Below are 7,243 nucleotides of genomic sequence, written 5' to 3'. Positions count from 1 at the left end.
AAAATTTAAAATCAAAACTTCTTTTATTGCGGAAAAATTTGTCCTTTCAATGCAACTTATTGAAAAACTTATGCTAATACATCTTTCTTAGCAATTTAACTCTAAGTAGTAGCTCAAGAATCTAATCTTCGAGAAACGCGATCGAAATCCATTCCTTCATGGTTAGATTCTGCTCACTTCTTCCTTTAAGCTTCCTTTCTTTTCTTCGATCCTTCAAAACATCTATTGTAATCTTATCACATTATGTATTCAGAATCTAGAATGAAGCTTAAAAGAGTTAGTCAATGGATTTTACCTAAATTAGAGCCATACGTTTCGACTCTCCCATCTCTTAGATCTCTTAGGTAAATAGGGCAGCTTCGTCTCCAATGCCCCTTCTCTTGGCAACAAAAGCAAATCCACTCTTTTGGAACAGGACATGAAACTACTTCAGACATCGCCTTTCTCTTATGATCAAACTTTTCAATCATAGCATGTCTTTTGTTTCCATTGTCTATATCCATAGAGGTCTCGAAGGCAGATTAACCAATCAACTTTGCTTTTCTATTGCGCCAAATCATTGCAGATTCAGCAGCAATAAGCATATAGGTGAGATCTATAAGGGTCACATTGTAGTTCATCATATAGTACTCTCTTACGAACTCACTATATGAGTTGAGAAGTGACTGAAGAACCCAATCAACAGCCATTTCCTCACAGACAACGGATCCCAACATTCTTAACCTATCAATGTGTGACTTCATCCCTAGGACGTGTGCACACACCGGCTTTCCTTCTTTATGTTTAGTTGCCAAAAGGGCTTGAGTGATCTTGAACTTTTCAAGCCTTTGAACTTGTGGGTTAGGGAGAATAATTGGAGGAGGAGGAGGAAGTGAAGCATGATCTCTTGTTCCTCGATCGAATCGTGGAATATCATCTTCATGTGGAATCCTTGTTCCACGGGATTTGAGAAGACCATAGTTGTCGAACTTTGACATCTACAAAACGGGAGAAAAATGAATTCAAGTTAGTTGATAGATTGAGTCCTTGGTAGATCACCCAAATGAAATTCCAAGGCTAGGATCCAACACAATACGCTACAACCTAGAAAAGGGATGCCGTAATCTAGTTGCAGAATATTTGAAGGTAAGTGAATGACGATTCACTAATTTCCACCATGAAAAACGAAAAAATTTAAGTTTTAAATCTATGAAAACTCCTAGATCCTTTGAGATACATTGAACTTTCAATGGCATGTTTATATCTCGATATGCCCCTCTTGTTTGTGACTGGGATGCCGAGGATCACAAAGCGGGTGTGAATAACCATGCAAACTACATGGTGCCCTCACATGTTACAGTCACCTATTCGATGTGCCGGTAAACCACACACGCTCCACCGAACTATGACAAACATTGAGTCACCCTTTGCTACCTTTGCTTAGACCCATTTAGTGTGCCGGTTAACCACACACGCTCCACTAACGTCTTCGCAAGGGCACAAAGTGTAATTTCATGGAATTGCATCAATTCACTTTTGCCTAAATAACTAAGATTGGGAATTTTATGAAAACATTTAGTTACTTTAGTAATTCATTATACTTATAATGGAAGGTTTCGTCCTATCCTACCCGTTCGGCTAACGACGCTCCACTAGTCAAGAGTGCGGTGGGTAAGAGTGGATACCCATTCAATCGCCATTTTATAGGCAATTTCCTTAAACACCCCTTATAGACTAGCTTCGTGAATGAGGCCTACTAACGATAAGACTGACTTTTACTCATACATATATATATAATGTTAGACTTTTAATGTTATATATATAGTATAGGGTGTATTTTATACTTTTAAAATATTAGGTGGTCTAATTTAACAATTATACTTTTAATTCAATTAAATTGTAAACCTAAACATTTATGGATTTATTAAACTTCTTTTAATTATACACTTTAATTAATTAATAAAACCATAAGGGTGTGATTTGAACTTTTTCAAAACAATACTAGGATTTTAGAATTTAACATTCCTAATTAAACTTTTAATCAACTTTTAAATTCCAAAACTTGAGGGCAAGTTTTGAAACATTTCAAACCATTAGGGTTTCAACTATTTAAATTTCAAAACTACAAAACTATTGGGTTCAAATTTAAACTATAAAACTTAAAGGGATAAATTGAAACTATTTCACAAGATAATTCAAATCTAAATTACAAATAATCAAACTTTATCTAATAAAACAGGTGATTATCTAAATTTTGACAATTATCTTCTATTTAGGTAAGGATAATCACATAATAATGAAAAAATTCGGATTTTATCACAAAAACGAGTTTATGGTAATTATCCAAAACCAAAACAGGAAGAAAATCGCGAAAACGAGCTGTCAGACACTTTGACTCGTCGAGTCTGGGCTTGGACTCGTCGAGTCTAGCTGACTCGGCGAGTTCACCAAGTGACTCGGCGAGTCAAACCTTCAAAACTAAAAAAAATCGATTTTCAGTAACATCAAGCATCAATACAATAGAAACCAATCATGGCTCTGATACCACTGATGGGTTTTGGTCATAATACATCCTATGTGCTTATACAAACCCTAAAGCTCGGATCTAGGTTTCTCTATTATACATACTTTGAATCCAAGACTATGAACCCTAATTCTAGCATATGGAAATCATAATTCACATGTAAATAGGTTTAAGAACATACCTTGATTGTTATATAGCAATAACAATCCAATTCCTCCTTGAATTGACCTTGGAAAGCTGAGAGTCACAAGTGTCACTCCTCTAATGGCTTACAAACACCATAAGCAAGTGGAGAAGGTATAAGGAGAGAGGAGGAAGGTTAGAATTCGTATTTGGGACCTCTTGGGAAGGGATACACGAATTCATGGCCTTGGGGTTGTTTATATAGGTGTAGAGATAGGGTTTCAGTCATTATCCTTATCTAGTTGATTATCCATTAAGCAACCAATAAGATAATCCTTGAATCCTTATCATACTCGAATTCTAAGGCTTTCCAACCTTAAATTCGTTCACCACACTTATAAGATAATCCTTACCTTATTTTGTAACTATCACATAATTACAATTCAGCCCCTCTAGTTTAATTAATTACACTTGATCACAAAATTAATTCTTAATTAATTATTGACCAATATTAATTAAACAAATATGATTTCTCCTTTAATATATTATTCTTATAACATATTAATAAATCATATTATCCTCTCTTTCTATTTATTTCTCCAATCAAGTTGCTTTGGTGAAGGCAACCCAAAAGGACCATGCACCATCGGGTCAAGTACATACCAAAATAGTTATGGACTTAGACACTAATCCAACAATGACATGTACTCACCCTGATGTGTCTTTTGCTTTAAGCATGGTCAGTCGCTTTCAGGGAAAGCCAGACATAGCTCATTGGACTGCAATAAAGAACATACTTAGGTATCTACAAAGGACGAAGGATATGATTTTAGACCTTGGAGGCAGTGATACATTAAGATTAACTAGATATAGTTATGCCAACTTTCAGACAGATCGAGACAACTTTTGTTCTCATTTGGGCTAGGTGTTTGTGTTAAATGGTAGAGCAGTAACTTGGAAGAGTTCCAAGAAGGATACGATGGCTGATTCTACTTGTGAGTCAAAGTACATCGCAGCAAGTGAAGCATCAAAGGAGGCAGCTTGGTTGAAGAAATTCATTGGAGATCTCGAAGTAGTGTCGACTATTCAGGAGCCACGTTTTCTTTGACCAAAGAACCCAAGGATCATGGTAGATCCAAGCATATCAATAAAAAGTACCATTACATCAGACATAGAGTTGAAGAAGGTCATCTTGTAGTGAAGAGAGTATCATCAGAAGATAATCTTGTAGATCCTTTTATGAGGGTGTTGAGTAAAGTTAAGCATAACCAACGTGCTAGGAGCATAGGCTTAAGAGATTATGTTAGTTTTAATGGTTAGTTGATATTTTGAAAACTTGTAACGAAATAAATGTAATTGATTTTGGTGATTAATTAATAGAGATAATTTATAAGTATGGTTACCGCCTTTTTCGATAATTTACTCTTGTGTTTCGTTTTGCATGTTGTACTTCCCCAATGATTTGACTATTCTAAACTCCATAGTTGCTCATACTTTTAGAAGTAAGTAGTGAATGAAGACTGTCATGAATAGATTGTAGATTGTCTATGGAGATTAGACATTGCAATGGTTGCTACAATATTCGTTAGTACTTAGAAAATGGAGATTTTAAGTATTAGATAAATCCACGCTCAAGGAATTACTTCATGGATTATATCACAAGTAATTCTAAGACGATAATATCTTATATTCTTAAAATAGAGATATATGAGTTTCAATTTACAAGACGGTTATGGATTGGTGTTACGTAAACGCACCAGTAACATGATGTTATAAAACGTAGTGCCATGCATGATTTGGTGAGTAAAGGATACAAGCATATAAGTCGAAGTTTATTCGTTCCTTTTTCCCTAATAGGAAAAGCGATATCTTTGGGTCCCTCAGTGATTTGGTGCCCAGCCAGGACTAAATTAATGTGTTCAATTAGTAAGTCTTATAAGGTCATCACAAATCGAGAAATTGGGAAACAAAATTTTGGACAAGAGATTAGTTATAATCCATGTCTCATGTCCATATGATATCTTGTATAATGAAAGAATATTTGATCACTTATCTTAGGACCGATGTCTGATTAGATCAGAGACCGGAGTTGCTTTGGGAAGCACCCTTTGATGTTTGATTAGAAGTAATACTTGCACTTATAGTTATAGAATTATCCAAGTGGGAGACTGTTCAATCAGTGTCTAAGCCAATAACTAAATTGGTATATACTTAAATTAAAAGATGAGTCTTTTGGGTTGCCCTCCAAACTAGTAATTGACATAATGACTTTTTGGAGATAGAGGTTGATTTATTGGTTTATTATAAGATTATCAAATAGTAATAAGTGATTTATTAATATATCACGAGATTAATATATTAATCAGAAATAATATTATTTAATTAATGATTAATCAGAACTTAACTGGAATTAATTTTGATATTAATTGGATTAGTTAAAAGTAGAAGGACTAAATGTGGCAATGTTCAAAAGTTGAGCATTGAAGAATTCCAGAACCTTCCCATTGGGGGGATGGTTTTGGAGAATGCTTCTAGGGTTTCTTGGAAACCTTAAGGAACAAAAAAATGGATAATGGTTATCCAAGGAAACCTGCTTTATCCTAGCCTTCTTACTCACCTATATAAACCCCTTATGGGTTCATAATTTCGGCCATCTGATTCTAAGAGCCTTAGAGCCAAAAATCATTCCCTTCTCCTCTCTTTTCTAAAGTATTCTATTACTAGGGTTTGGGTATAAACCATTAGAGGCATGAGATTTCTGGTGCTTGCTTTCTAAAGCTTGATCAAGAAGGAATTGCTGATTATTTACTACAATAATCAAAAGGTATGTAAAATCTAAAACCCTTTATGAATTTCAAAAATAGTAGAGTACTCCTAGGTTTCTTGATATTCAATTGTATGTTGCAAATCAGTAGTAAAAACATAGATCGTTTAGGTTTCATGTGAACTTAGAGTTAAGATTTTCCACCACATATTTTTTTGTAACCTATAAAACCTATCCCAAGGTGCGGATCTAATCAAGATAATCAGGTCCCGTAAGTTTCTCCCTTGACATTATGGAGAACATTGATAACTTTAAGTGAGGTGTTGGTGGAGGAGGAGGAGGAACTTTGTTATTAGCATTTGAAACACACATCTACAAAAGAAAGTTTTAGTTAGTTTGATTAATCCTTAAAAATACTTACCAAAAACAAAACTATTTAATAAGTCTAGGATATATATATATATATATATATATATATATATATATATATATATATATATATATATATATATATATCATTTTATAATGTGAAGATGGATGTCATAGTCATAACATAAAGCTATTTAGGTAGGCAACAATATTTGCCAATTTCAATCATTGTGAAATTTCTAGATCTTTGAGATTCATTGACTAGGGTTAGTGACATGTTAATCTCGATTATTTTCATCTTTATCTATGACAGGGATTTCGTGGATCATGAATTAGATGGTGGATCAACCATAAAAAAACACGTGATCCCCAACTCAAGATACGCTTGAGTGTCGTGAGTACCACATCGTTTTCAGCTAGCCCTCAAAGGGGCGTGTCGTCAAACCGCACACACTGCTTCAACATGTTATAAGAAAATGTGTGTTTTTCATGGGTAACATAAGATTCATGTTTTTAGTATTTTAAAACAGGATTTTGTTTGAATACTTCATATTAATACTTTTAACTTAGAACATCATCCTATCAAACCATTTCGATAACTTAACTCAAAATACAAAAAGGCAACGAGGGTGGTAAGCATTAAGCTTTTAAAACCGACCTCATTTGGAATCAAAGAGAGCTCCTTAAACCTTTTTTAATATTAGAATGGGTGAACCGGATCGTGGTAAGACTGATAATGTATTTAAACATGCAAGGACAATTTCGCTCCTTAAACCCTAATATAGAAACAAAATTTTATAAAAATGAAATTGGATCTAATAGTGCAAAAATCTATTAACTAAGGCTTTGATACCACTTTAAGGCTTCAAACATACCAACACATAACATATGGCAACAGAAGCATATTATAATTTTCTAGTAAAATGTTCAAACTAAATCTAGAAGGATCTTATATACCACTTTAAGGCTTTTTTTAAGTCTAAAGGTTGCACCATAAAACCTAATCTCTTGGAATCAAGATTAAAGGCTTATATACCAAAAGATCTTTTAAGCTCTTTCAAATACAAGGTTATGACTTTTAATTATATAGTTAAATTTGTATCCATTTAGAAAATGTTCTTGTAGACTAGGAATCTTTACATTAAATTAAGTTAACAAATGGGTGTGTTTTTTAAATTGGTTACTATTTGTATTGATTTACACGTTATAGTAATTATTGTAACATTCGATTACACATTGTTGTATGATCATTCATTTAATTTTGTATGATCATTCATTTTTGACCATCTGTATTTAACTATTTTGTAAAATGATATTTTTCATCATCTACTTTTTAAAACGTTATCCCTCCACCCCTCCCCCCTCCCCCCCCCCCCCCCCCCCCCCTCCTTTCTCAACCTTCAACTTTGTAAAATATCATTTTTATCTATTTGTTTTCTAGATATTATTGTATATCCTCCGTCCCTATAATATATATACAATAT

This window comes from Lactuca sativa, chromosome 1 (assembly GCF_002870075.4).
Source record: "Lactuca sativa cultivar Salinas chromosome 1, Lsat_Salinas_v11, whole genome shotgun sequence".
Classification (NCBI taxonomy): domain Eukaryota; kingdom Viridiplantae; phylum Streptophyta; class Magnoliopsida; order Asterales; family Asteraceae; genus Lactuca; species Lactuca sativa.
The sequence above is the reverse complement of the archived record's forward strand: the minus strand, read 5'-3'. Positions refer to the sequence as shown.